Source organism: Terrapene carolina, unplaced genomic scaffold, assembly GCF_002925995.2.
Source record: "Terrapene carolina triunguis isolate 2854851 unplaced genomic scaffold, T_m_triunguis-2.0 Scaffold23, whole genome shotgun sequence".
NCBI lineage: Eukaryota > Metazoa > Chordata > Testudines > Emydidae > Terrapene > Terrapene triunguis.
The window spans coordinates 19,547,965-19,562,441 of record NW_020664374.1 but is presented as its reverse complement, the minus strand read 5'-3'; positions in this window follow the sequence as shown (position 1 = coordinate 19,562,441).

Here is a 14,477-nt window from a genome sequence, read left to right as displayed (position 1 = left end):
CATGTGTTAACTGCGATTAATTGACAGCCCTAATTTATATTGATTTCATTAAACAGGTGCAAGTTTTGTATGTAGGGACTGGTATTTTGGCTTGAGAGTTTTGTTTCTGTTTAGTGTCATTTTACAGGATTAAACGAAATCAGTATAGACATCTGCACAAACTTGCACCAGTTTAAACTGAAAGTAAATATACAAAAGATAATGGAAGTGGTACAAGCTTTTGTGTAGACAAGCCCTTACACCTAAGTCCTTGTCTAGATAAAGCTACGCTATTTTATAGAAACATCTTTTTGCCTAGCATAGATAAGGGGTAACACTTCTAACCCCATCAAAGTGAGTTAGGAGGCTAAGCGCCATTTTCAAAAGTGACTTAGGCCATGTGCACACTACAGAATTACGTCTACATAACTTACGTTGGCATACAGCCACCACAGTTAACTGGCTTATGTATGTGCACAGGGCTCCTTGTGTTGGCAGTGCATGTCCTCACCAGGAGTGTGTGTATTGATTGTATTGTCAGTAAGCAACTTAGTGTCTACACCGACGGTGCATCGACCTAATTACATCGATTGTGACTCTAGGCAGCTCAGGAAGATGCTGTTACTAAATTAGTGTGAAGAGGCACTTACGTTGGCGGGAGCCAAAAGTGAAAACACTTCCACAGCTAGGTTGACACAAGGCAGCTTATGTCGACCTAACCCTGTAGCGTAGACCAGGCCTTAGGCTCTTGAAAATCACTGAGAAAATGGGGTGTGTGCTCCTTAGTCACATCAGAGCTCTTGAAAATTTTACTCAAGTCCTAAAAAGAGAGACAAGTGAGACAAGAAGTGATGGGAGAACTAGAGAAGGGAGTCCCTGTCATAATTAGTTATTTTATTTATCTCTTACCTTTGTAGGTCTTTATTCTTTCTTGAGTCTTGTGGGAGGATGTTTGCGTAGTGCATTGGAAATGGAAGGCTGTTCCATACATAAGGGACAGCATAGAAGAAGGGGAAAAATATCAGTGGGAAAAGCATACAAAAGAGATCAGAGGCTGGGGCAGAGTGGGGGGAGGGGGAGCTGGAAAGCAAGGATCAGAAGTTTAAATTTGCTATTCAGTTGTTGCTGAACAATACATTTTTGACATCTTGAAACTTCTAATTGGATTTTCTAGAATAGTTTTAAAATATTTTCTTCTGCAAGTGCTAGTGTGGGAAGAGATCAGTCAAAAGTAATTCATTTAGTTTAAGACACAACCTCGTAGTCCTGATGAACAACTCTCTTTCCTAAATAGTGTCTGTGCTGTACTGTGCTCCTCCACATCTGCCTCCAGCAAAATAACTCTGGTATTATTGCCACTACTTTTGTGTGTATAATCAAGTCAACTTTCTTCATGTCTGTGATAAACTGAAGCAGGATTCATTTTGGTCCAGACTTTGCTAGAAAAACCAACTCTGTCAACGGACATGCATTTTGAACGGGGACCATCCCCCAGGTAGCTCTGTCTTGCAACATGAAGGAGATCTTTCTCCTTGGATTATTCTAAAGCAAGGTGGTGACATAGGATCCAACCTGTTTTAACTATCTATATTACAGATGGAACCATATTTTAATCATCTCAGGGGAAGGGGAAAGTATAGTAAATAAATTCTCCAGGATGACTGATTTTGTAGCGTAGATGGGCAACATAGTTAAAATGTCTGGAAGGGACCTCGAAATAATCTACTCCAGCCTCCTGGGCTGAGACAAGACCAAATAAACCTAGACTATCCCTGGCAAGTGTTTGTCTAACCTAAAAATCTCCATGGACTGGGATTTCATAATTTACCTTGAAAGCCTGTTCCAGGACTTACTTATCTTTATAGTTAGAAAGTTTTTCCTCGTATCTAATCTAAATCTCCTTTGCTTCAGATTAAGCCAATTGCTACTTGTCCTGCCTTCAGTGGACATGGATAATAATTGGTCACCTTCCTCTTTATAATAGCCCTTGAAGCCTTTGAAGACTGTTATAAGTCTTTTCACAAAATTAAACATGTCCAGTTGTTTTAACCTTTCCTCATAGGATAGTTTTCTAAACCTTTTATCATTTTTGTTGCTGTCCTCTGGACTCTGTCCAATTTGTTCATCTTTTTCTTAAAGCGTGGTGCCTAAAACGGGATACGGTACTCCAGCTGAGGTCTTACCAGTGCATTAATTTAACAGTGGGTTTGATATTTCTTCTTTATGATGTATAAATTGGAACAATTACCTCCTATGTCTGTCATACATATGACACTCCTGTTAATACACCCTGGAATATTTGCCTTTTTCGCAACTACATGGCATTGTTGAGTCATTCACTTTGTTATCCACTGTAACCCCCCATATCCTTTTAGCAGTACTGTTGTCTAGCCAGTTATTCCCCATTTTGTAGTTGTGCATTTGATTTTTCCTTGCTATGTGTAGTACTTTTCACTTGTCTTTATTGAATTTCATCTTGTTGAATTCAGATGAGTTCTCTTATTTGTCAAAATTTTTTGAGTTCTAATCCTGTCCTCCAAAGTGATAGAAATCCCTCCCAACTTGATGTAATCTGCAAATTTTATAAGCATACATTTCACTCCATTGGGTCATTAATGAAAATATTAACTAGTACCAGACCCAGGACAGACCCTTGCCGGACCCCATTAGCTATAACCTCCCAGTTTGACAGTGAACAAGTTATAACTACTCTGTAAGTACAATCTTTCAACCATTTTTGCATCCACCTCATAGTAACTTCCTCTAGAGCAGTGGTTCTCAAACTAGGGCCGCTGCTTGTTCAGGGAAAGCCCCTGGCGGGCCGGGCCGGTTTGTTTACCTGCCGCGTCCGCAGGTTTGGCCGATCGCGGCTCCCACTGGCCGTGGTTCGCCGCTCCAGGCCAATGGGGTCTGCAGAAAGGGCAGCCAGCACGTTCCTCGGCCTGTGCCGCTTCCTGCAGCCCCCGTTGGCCTGGAATGGTGAACCGCGGCCAGTGGTAGCTGCGATCGGCCGAACCTGCGGACGCGGCAGGTAAACAAACTGGCCCAGTCCGCCAGGGGCTTTCCCTGAACAAGCGGCGGCCCTAGTTTGAGAACCACTGCTCTAGAGCACATTTCCCTAGTTTGCCTGTGATAATGTCATGTGGGACTGTGTCAAAAGTCTTACTTAAATCAAGATATATTCCATCTACTACTCTCCCCCTCATCCAGTAGGCCGTAACCCTCTTAAAGAAGGAAATTAGGTTGGTTTGGCATGATTTGTCTTTGGGAAATCCATGCTGTCTATTCCTTATAACCCTGTTATCCTATAGGTGCTTACCAATTGATTGTTTCATAATTTGTTCTAGTATCTTTCCAGGTATCAAAGTTAGGCTGACTGGTCTATAATTCCTGGGGTCCTCTTCTGCCTTTTAAAAGATTGGCAAAGGACAAACATAAGTACCTGTCCTCAATGAGTCCTTGAAGGTAATTGCTAACGATTCAGAGACTGTTTTAGCTAGTTCCTTGGGTGAACTTCATTAGGTCCTGCTGACTTGAATACATTTAAATTACCTAAATATTCCTTAACCTGTTTCTTCCTTATTCTGGCTTGAGTTCCTTCCCCCTTGTTGTTAATATTAATTGTGTTAAGCATTTGGTCACACTCTTTTTAATGAAGGCTGAAGCAAAATAGGTGTTAAACAGCTCAGCCTTCGTAGTCTTTTGTTATTAGCTATCCTTCCCTGTTAGGTACTGGACCTACGCTTTCCTTCATCTTTTTCTTGCTCTTCATCTACTTATAGAATCTCTTCTTATTGCCTTTTTTATCCCTTGTTGGGTGTAACTTGTTTTATGCATTAGACTTTCTGCTTTTTTATCCCTACATGCTTGTGCAATTTTTTGTACTTGTCCTTAGCAATTTGTCCATGTTTCCACACTTTGTAGGATTCAGTTAAATTTTCAGGTTATTAAAAGAGCTCTTGGTGCAGTTCACTGGCAGCATTCACATACAACATCACTGAAAGTCCTTTTTAGTGTTTTTTGAAAATGATCTGAAGAAAATTTAGTTTCCTGTCATTTTGTGATTATTAAAAACAGTTCTCTCTGTTAGGTTTTATATTGTGTTGTGTAGCATTCAGGTGTTACAGAACTCTGGAGAAGATTGTGTTGAGATTGTACCCATGACTTTTTTTCTTGTCCATGACACTAACCTGCAAAACGGGGAGACAGGGTAGAAGAGGAGCTTTAGCTCAGTTTTGTTTCTATGAGATGAAGGGGTAGTATCTTTCCCTGGTTTGTTTGTTAGAAATTCATATTTTATCTCCCCTGGAAGATACTCTAGGAGACTGGGGAGCTATTGAAATCAGAAAATTGCGAGACACTGAAAGATGAGTATTTGACAGTCTGAGGGTTTAGTGTGGCTTGGGAATGCCTCTCAATTCCCGCAGAGTTCAAACTTTCATTATGTGGCTACATGGTCCGTTATGGCATGGTGCAATGTAGCAGTGGGTCTGCCTCTGTTTCCCTCCTGGCCTTTTGCTACTCCACTCAGTCTCCAACACCTTCTAGGTTGAGGTGCTTTTAGCCCTCTGGCTATGTCACACAAAAGTTCCTCCCCTTTTGGGGTACCCAAAATCAACATGAAGAAATGTAAGTTTTCCCCTTACCTCAAGGAGAGCCTGGTAGCAGTAGTCTTCCCCAGTTCCTGGCCCCAGCCAGTCTTCTTTCCCGCAGTCAGAGCTCAAGGTGTGCTCCCTCTCACACCCAGGGGAAAAATCAGTTGGCTCACTCCCCTTTTAGCTCCTTCATCAAGGGTATGTCTACACTACGGGATTAATCCAAATTTATATAATTTGAATTTTGGAAAACAGATTGTATAAAGTCGAATGTATGCGGCCACACTAAGCACATTAATTCGGCGGTGTGCGTCCATGTACCGGGGCTAGCATCGATTTCCGGAGCGTTGCACTGTGGGTAGTTATCCCATAGCTATCCCATAGTCCCCGCAGTCTCCCCCGCCCATTGGAATTCTGGGTTGCCTGATGGGGCAAAAAACATTGTCGCAGGTGGTTCTGGGTACAGCCTCACCCCTCCCTCCATGAAAGCAACGGCAGACAACCATTTCGCGCCTTTTTTCCTGGGTGAACACTGCAGACTCCATACCACGGCAAGCATGGAGCCCGCTCAGCTCAAGACAGCAGTCATGAACATTGTAAACACCTCGCGCGTTCTCGTGCAGTTTATGCTGAGCCAGGACCAGAAAAATGAGGAGAGGAGGAGGCGGCGACGGCAGCACAGCGACAAGAGTGATGAGGACATGGACATGGACACAGAATTCTCTCAAACCGCAGACCCCGGTGCTTTGGAGATCATGTTGTTAATGGGGCAGGTTCTATCTGTGGAACGCCGATTCTGGGCCCGGGAAACAAGCACAGACTGGTGGGACCGCATAGTGTTGCAGGTGTGGGACGATTCCCAGTGGCTGTGAAACTTTCGCATGCGTAAGGGCACTTTCATGGAACTTTGTGACTTGCTTTCCCCTGCCCTGAAGCGCCAGAATACCAAGATGAGAGCAGCCCTTACAGTTGAGAAGCGAGTGGCGATAGCCTGTGGAAGCTTGCAACGCCAGACAGCTACCGGTCAGTCGGGAATCAATTTGGAGTGGGCAAATCTACTGTGGGGGCTGCTGTGATGCAAGTAGCCAAAGCAATCACTGAGCTGCTGCTACGAAAGGTAGTGACTCTGGGAAATGTGCAGGTCATAGTGGATGGCTTTGCTGCAATGGGATTCCCTAACTGTGGTGGGGTGATAGATGGAACCCATATCCCTATCTTGGCACCGGAGCACCAGGATACCCAGTACATAAACCGCAAAGGGTACTTTTCAATGGTGCTGCAAGCACTTGTGGATCACAAGGGACGTTTCACCAACATCAATGTGGGCTGGCCGGGAAGGGTTCATGACGCTCGCGTCTTCAGGAACACTAATCCGTTTAAACGGCTGCAGCAAGGGACTTACTTCCCATACCAGAAAATAACCGTTGGGGATGTTGAAATGCCAATAGTTATTCTTGGGGACCCAGCCTACCCCTTAATGCCATGGCTCATGAAGCCATACACAGGCAGCCTGGACAGGAGTCAGGAGCTGTTCAACTACAGGCTGAGCAAGTGCAGAATGGTGGTAGAATGTGCATTTGGCCGTTTAAAAGGTCGCTGGCGATCGTTACTGACTCGCTCAGACCTCAGCCAAACCAATATCCCCATTGTTATTGCTGCTTGCTGTGTGCGCCACAATTTCTGTGAAAGTAAGGGGGAGACCTTTATGGTGGGGTGGGAGGCTGAGGCAAATCGCCTGGCTGCTGATTACGCGCAGCCAGACACCAGGGCGATTAGAAGAGCACACGAGGAAGCGCTGCGCATCAGAGAAGCTTTGAAAACCAGTTTCATGACTGGCCAGGCTACCGTGTGAAAGTTCTGTTTGTTTCTCCTTCATGAAAACCCGCCCCCTTTATTGACTCATTCTCTGTAAGGAACCCACCCTCCCTCTTCCCCCGGCTTGCTTTCAAAGGAAATAAAGTCACTATAGTTTAAAAATAATTTATTCTTTATTAATTGATTATAAAAAGAGGGAGAGAACCCGGGTGGGGTTTGGGAGGAGGATCGGAGGGAAGGAAAAGGCTACTAAAAAAAGGTTAAAAAAATGACAGCCTTTTGCTTGGGCTGTCCACTGGGGTGGAATGGGAGGGTGTACGGAGCCTCCCCCCCCCTGCGTTCTTACACGTCTGGGTGAGGAGGCTATGGAACATGGTGAGGGGGGAGGAGGGGTTATACAGGGGCTGTAGCAGCACTCTGTTATCCTGCTGCCGTTCCTGAAGCTCCACCAGACGCCGGAGCATGTCTGTTTGCTCACGCAGCAGCCCCAGCATTGCATCCTGCCTCCTCTGACCTTCCTGCCGCCACCTCTCATCTTGAGCGTCCCTCCTGTCCTCACGTTGGTCCCTCCTGTCCTCACGTTGGTCCCTCATGTCCTCACGTTGGTCCCTCCTGTCCTCATGTTCACTGGCTTCTTTCCTATACTTTGAAACTGTGTCCTTCCACTCATTCAGATGAGCTCTTTCACTGCGGGTGGATTCCATGATTTCCGCGAACATCTCGTCTCACGTCTTCTTTTTCCGACGCCTTATCTGAGATAGCCTTCGGGACGGAGGAGGGAGGCTTGAAAAATTTGCAGCTGCTGGAGGGAGGGAAAAAAGAGAATTTTTTAAAAAGATACATTTTGGAGAACAATGCTTATACTCTTTCACGGTGACCAACACTATTCACATTACATAGCACATGTGATTTCTGTGCAAGGTCGCATTTTGCCTCTTAATATTGAGTGCCTGTGGCTTTGCTGCTAGAGATCACAGACGCAGGTCCGGGCAACAGAATTCGGTTTGCATGCGGCCATGGTAAGCCATTGTCTTTCGGCTTCTGCGCCCTCCTTTCCCACATACCAAGCAAAGCCCGTTGAGTGCTGCGGTTTTCCTGTTAACCTTCAGCAGCAGAAAACAAACTAATCCCTCCCCCATCCAATTCTCTGGATGATCGCTTTATCCCTCCCCCCACCGTGTGGCTGGTATCAGGGAAGATCCTTGCTAGCCAAACGCGAAAAGCTCAGGGCCAATTCCTCCCCCTCCTCCCCCCCCCCCGGCGCTTGGATAACTGCAGGGAAGGATTTCTTTTCAGCCACTGGCAAACAGCCCAGTAGAAACGGCCACCTCTGTCCCCTTAATTAAATTCCCGTATTTCAACCAGGTTACCATGAGCGATATCACTCTCCTAAGGATTACACAGCGAGATAAAGAACGGATGTTGCTTGAATGTCAGCAAACACCAGGACCATATGCTGCCAGGCTTTGTCATGCAATGATACCAGATTACTTGCTGCAAGTATGGCGTGGTCAAGTGTCCTACCATGGAGGACGGAATAAGGCTGCACTGCCCAGAAACCTTGTGGCAAGGCTTTTGGAGTACCTCCAGGAGAGCTTCATGGAGATATCCCTGGAGGATTTCCGCTCCATCCCCAGACACGTTAACAGACTTTTTCAGTAGCTGTACTGGCCGCGAATGCATCCCAAGTCCTCAGGGCAAAGTAATAATTAAAAACGCTTGCTTTTAAAACAAGTTTTATATTTTAAAAGGTAAACTCACCTGAGGTCCTTTCCATGGGGTCATGGTCTTGGGTACTGGCTTGGGAGGGTACTTCAGTCAGGCTGAGAAAAAGATCCTGGCTGTTGGGGAGAACGGAGTGCTGTGTGCTCTCCGCAAGCTCCTCGTCCTCCTCCTCCTCTTCCCCGTCTGCAGAATCCTCAGGTGTGGCTGATGAGATTACCCCCTTCTCGGAATCCACGGTCAGAGGTGGGGTAGTGGTGGCGGCCCCCCCTAGAACTGCATGCAGCTCGGCGTAGAAGCGGCATGTTCGCGGCTCTGACCCGGAGCGACCGTTTGCCTACTTTGTTTTTTGATATGCTTGTCTGAGCTCCTTGACTTTCACGTGGCACTGATCTGAGTCCCTATTGTGGCCTCTCTCCATCATGCCCTTGGAGATTTTTTCAAAAGTTTTGGCATTTCGTCTTTTCGAACGAAGTTCTGCTAGCACTGAATCCTCTCCCCATATAGCGATCAGATCCCGTACCTCCTGTACGGTCCATGCTGGTGCTCTTTTTCGATTATCGGCCTGCATGGTTACCTGTGCTGATGAGCTATCTGTGGTCACCTGTGCTCTCCATGCTGGGCAAACAGGAAATAAAATTCAAATGTTCGCGGGGCTTTTCCGGTCTACCTGGCCAGTGCATCTGAGTTCAGATTGCTGTCCAGAGCGGTCACAATGGTGCACTGTGGGATAGCTCCCAGAGGCCAATACCATCGAATTGCGGCCACACTAACCCTAATTCGAAATGACAATATCGATTTTGGCCCTACTCCGCTTGTCGGGGTGGAGTACAGAAATCGATTTTAAGAGCCCTTTATTTCGAAATAAATGGCTTCATTGTGTGGACGGGTGCAGGGTTAATTCGATTTAACGCTGCTAAATCCGAATTAAAGTCATAGTGTAGACCAGGCCTAAGGCCTGACATCTGCTTCAGATGTCCTGAAGTGGGGTTGATTGGGCCTCCAGTAGCCCATTAACTCTTATCTGACTTGTGTGATGGGTTGTACGAACCTCACACATGATTTAAAAAAAAAAAAAAAAAGTTAGTCATTACAGTAGTGAAATAAACCTCCTGAATATGAACTGAAGATACATTGTTGTCCTCCTGAGTCTGCGGACTTCCTAGAATTCTAAGAGATAACTGCCTCACATCATCTTTGAAGTGTACTTACTAGGATTTCTCTGGTGCTCCTCACAGAAATGTCTAGATAATGTTTGTGGTTGATATTATAAAAGGGAGACTTGGAAAAGGCCTTCTAGATCTGTGGTGTATAACCTATGGTCTTAGTGCTTCCTCCACAAAAAACTCCATTTATCTTGGGTTTAAAATATATAATCATTATGTACGTTATTTTTAGCCCATTGGTTCTTGTAAGTTTCCACTGCATTCTTTTTTGCTGCAAACATGATGCTCCACTGGCCTAGGTGATGTCACTGACTGGGTGAGTTTTCATGGAAGTCTGCTAAAATTGTAGCAGATGCCCAGTAAGCTAACTCAGATAAGACATTTCTGCTGCTTATATTTACTAAAGATCATCATCATCATGTTCCCATTATGCCTCTGGTGTTTAGGGCAGCAACGAAGCTCCTCCACTCCTGTCTGTTTCTGGCAAGTCTTTTAATGGTTCACTAGCTGTGCCCCAGGTTTTTCAGCTCGGCTTCCACAGCTCTTTGCCAGGTTGTTTTCCAGCGGCCTCGTTTTCGCTTGCCTTCAGGTGTCCATCTTATTGCCACTCTGGTGATGGAATCAGTTTCCATCTGAAGCACATGGCCAATCCATCTCCAACGCCTCTTGGCAATGATGGTGCTCATGTCCTCTTGGCAGCACTGTGTAAACAGGTCTTGGTTTGAGATTGTCCTGGGCCAAAAGATATGGAGGATTTTTCTGAGTCAGGTTGTATGGAACGAAGATAGTTTGGACATGTCATCCTTTCTCATTTCCCCAGCATTCTGCACTGTAATGTTGAAAGTACGCTGCTCTGATAAATCTTGAGTTAGGTTTTGGTTTTGTATGTTAATGATTTCTAGACTCTATTGAGCTCCTGAAGGTGGTCCTGACTTTATTGATTTTGTTCTGGATGTCCTGGCTTGTTCCACTGTCCTGGCTGATGGTGCTGCCCAAGTATGTGAATGTTTCTACATTGGTGAGAACATAATCCTCTATCCCTACTGGTGATGGTGAGGCAATAGTAAAGGTCATGATATCTGTCTTATTGTGGTTGATTTTTCAGTCCAATTTGCTGACTGAATGCGTTGAGTCGAGTTGTTTTTTCTTATACGCCTCTACCCCAATATAACGCTGTCCTTGGGAGCCAAAAAATCTTACCGCATTATAGGTGAAACCACGTTATATCGAACTTGCTTTGATCCACCGGAGTGTGCAGCCCCCCCCCCCCCCCCCCAGAGCATTGCTTTACCGTGTTATATCTGAATTCGTGTTGTATCGGGTCGTGTTATATCTGGGTAGAGGTGTATATGGTGTTGGGTATGTGATAGGAGAGCGAGATCATCTGCAAAGTCCAGGTCTTCATGGGATGAGAAGGGTGTCCATTTAATGCCTCTTGGCATGTCTTCTGTTGTACGCTGCATTACTAAAGATGTTCCCACAAATTCAAACATTGTAGAAAATTCTTTTAAATTTGTTGTAACAAACCCATTGATGCTCTGCACTTTTTTTTCTTCAGCATGGTAAAGTTTATAAATCCTATAGTAGGTCTTCATCCTGCTTCCATCTTTTGGGTTGAACTCAGGCATGTGGGACAGTTTGTGTGCAATTTATGATTTCTGTATGATGATATGAACTCTGTATGTTTATGCCCGGGTGGTGATCTTAACTGTTTGCATCATACTGAATGTGGCAAGGAAAGAGGGGACTGAATAGGGTGGTCATTGAGGACCTTTAGCTGACTAGGCCTTGTCCTAGGCTAGAGGGAACCTTGTGACTGTCAGACCAGCAGAAGCTGGTTGCAGGAGTCAAAGCAGACTCCATGATTCAGAAGAGAAGCTTGAGCTGGAGGAGTGAGGTCCAGGAGAGGGGGCCTGGAAGCCTGAACTGTTATATACCAAATGACAAAGAATGCTCAAGAATGGTGAGGAAACTGAGGCAGGGAATTGTATACAGATGTTTCTTATTTTGCACCAATTGGGGCATCTCATGTTGTCTAAGGCCTGGTCCACACTAACCACCCACTTCGAACTAAGATACGCAACTTCAGCTACGTTAATAACGTAGCTGAAGTCGAAGTACCTTAGTTCGAACTTACCGCGGGTCCAGATGCGGCAGGCAGGCTCCCCCGTCGACTCCGCGTACTCCTCTCGCGGAGCAGGAGTACCGGCGTCGACGGCGAGCACTTCCGGGATCGATCCCAGAAGATCGATTGCTTACCGCCGGACCCGGAGGTAAGTATAGACATACCCTAAAATAAAGCAGAGTGGATAAAAATTGGTGACTTTTTGAAAAACTTAACTGATTTTTTATTTTGTTTAAATTGTATTTTTTTCTTTTTAAAAAATAAACCTGTTTAACATGAATCTGAATTTAATGCAAAATACATTAAGGCTTAAATTTACTGTAATCTCTGAAAGCATTTAAATAAATATTTTGAATGCATGAGCCTCTATGAAAAATGGAGTTAAAGGCTCTGTATAAAGAAAAAAAATTGGGAAAAAATCTAACTTTTGAAGTCAAGCATTATGAATATGGACCAATAGATCAGCCTAAGTAATTTAAGAGACTGTTGTTTCATTTTTGAGAGATTTGGGTGAGATTAGGAATTTAAAATCCTGTTACTTTTGTTTGGCATATTTAAAATTTCCCCAGGCTGACCTGAAATCAGTTTGTTTAACTGACTACAGTTAACCCCTCTGTTTAATAAAATTTTTAGTTGTGTAAGTGTGAAACATGTTTTTTTAAGAGAGATTTGTGTATCTAAAACAATTAAGGGTGTTTTGTTTAGTAAAAACAAACTTTATATGCTTTTTTTGTGTGTTTAAATTCCAGTTGCCATCCTAATACAGCTTGCCACAAACCGTGAGCTAAAAGTTAATTATCTAGTAAATAAGCAATATATCATTCATCATTTTCTAACAAACTAAAAATGTACAATAAATAAGAATCTGAAAATATTAAGCTATATTATTGCTTAAATAAATGTGTATATAGGGACCCTTCTAGATAGCAAAAAGATGTATCAAATCTAGTGTAAAGGCTCTGTTTAGTTTAAATCAACATGTTTTAATGGTTATATCAACTAATGAAAATGCACCTTCTTTAGAAAATTAACTGAAGTACAAATGGAAAAGTTGATTAAAATCAATTATGTAAACCAAGGCTTTCCCCATGGTGATTTAAATCAGTACTGGGTCGCGGAATGTAAGGCACTGGGTCACAGCGGCGCTGGTCAGCACCGCTGACCGGGTCGTAAAAAGTCCCGTCGGTGGTGCTGCCCGGCTAAGGCAGGCTAGTCCCTACTTGTTTTAACACCACACTGCACCCCAGAAGCGGCCAGGAGCAGGTCCGGCTCCTAGGCGGGTGGCCCATGGGGCTCTGCACACTGCCCCCGCCCCAAGCACTGGGGTTCCTAGCCAATGGGAGCTGGGGGGGGGGCAGTGCCTGGGGGAGAGAGCCACATGGAGGAGCTTTTGCGCCTCCACCTAGGAGCTGGACGTGCTGCTGGCTGCTTCCGGGGCACAGTGTGGTCCGCGGTGCCAGGACAGGCAGGAAGCCTGCCTTAGCACCCCCGCTGCGCCGCTGACTGGGAGCTGCCTGAAGTAAGTCTGCGCCCTAATCCCCTGCCCCAGCCCTCCCAAACCCAGAGCCCCTTCCTGCGCCCCAAACTCCTCATCCCTGGCCCCAGCCCAGAGCCTGCACTCCCAGCCCAGAGCCCTGACCTGCTCCCGCACCCCAATCCCCGGCCCCAGCCCTGATTCCCCCCCCAAACCTGGAGCCCCCTCCTGCACCCCAAATGCCTCATCCCTGGCCCAACTCCGCAGCCCTCACCCCCGCACCTCAACCCTCTGCCCCAACCCTGAGCCCTTCCCACCACCCCAAACCCCCCTCATCCTCAGCTCCGTTGCATTGTGGGCATCAACAATTTATTTCAACTGGGTTGCCAGAAAAAAAGTTTGAAAACCACTGAATTTTAAATCATTCCACCCTGTTGTAAAGTGATTGGTTTAGAAATTCCTCTGCAAATTCTTGTTTATCTGCTTCAACTATCACGTCACTGAAGAATTAAACTATACACCTGAGTACCCATTAGGGTGGAGTTCTGGAAAGTGTTTACTTAAGTTACTGGGCGTGTGTGTTCTGCACTGGGCTAGGGCAGCTGGACCAAGAAGGGGTACCAGACAAGAGTCTGTTCCCGGGGAGTGAGCCTAGAGGCCAAAGAAAGAGTGTGCCTGGAGCTCCCTCAGAGCCAGAGGAGCTTAAAAGCATATGGATCCAATCTCAGCAGCCTGGTGAGCCTCCAAAAAGGGGCAGCTACACCAGGTCTGTGAAAGCTTGTTAATTCTGGCTCATGGATATCCCTCATCTGTTGAAAAGGCTGCCAGTTTTGTCCTGCCACCTCGTTTATAAGTAGGACAGGACAGACTTCTGTGCTGCAGGTCTTAGGATCTAAAACTTTTCTACAAAAAAATAAATTTGGGGGCAGTTGAGCTTTAATGTGTCTGGATCTGTGTCAAATGGTTTGGCTGTCTTCTGGGGTTGAGCCTCTGAATTCTTGGCTTCTCTCTCTTGCTGAGGCACTGCAGGTGGTGCATGCTCTGGTATGCCCCTCATAACCTGCTAGATACTTGTTTGGCAGGTGGTCAAATGAAAAACCTTCAATTCCTAAACCTTTTTCCAGGTAATGCATGGATAGTGAGCTCTACTGGTTTTATGGCTGGGGAAATGCCCCTTCCTCTCTTTCTCCCCATCTCCTGCCTAGCCCACAAACGAATCATCCAGACCGCCTTATTAACAAGGCTAGACAAAAGCCAGGCTGGAGAGGCTATCAAGATGGCAATAAGGGACCATTGTGCCCAACTCCACAGAATACCCAACAGTTCACATATTTCATGGCCTGTTATCAAAGGCCTTAACTAGCTGCTGTTTTTCCAGTTAGACTTATCTATGTAAGTTTTTTCCATTCAAGGTATATAAGGGTGGAGGTTGCTTTTCCTGGGGCAGCTCCAGTTCCCTCTTCCGTCAGCCAGGTGACCACAGTTCCAATTGGTGATTTCTGAGTCTGGCCATGCTGGATAAAAATCCCCATAAAGGAGTCAGGAATCTATGAACATACCCTCCTCCAAGACTTGCGTCTGACAAGGGGATCAAAGAAGCA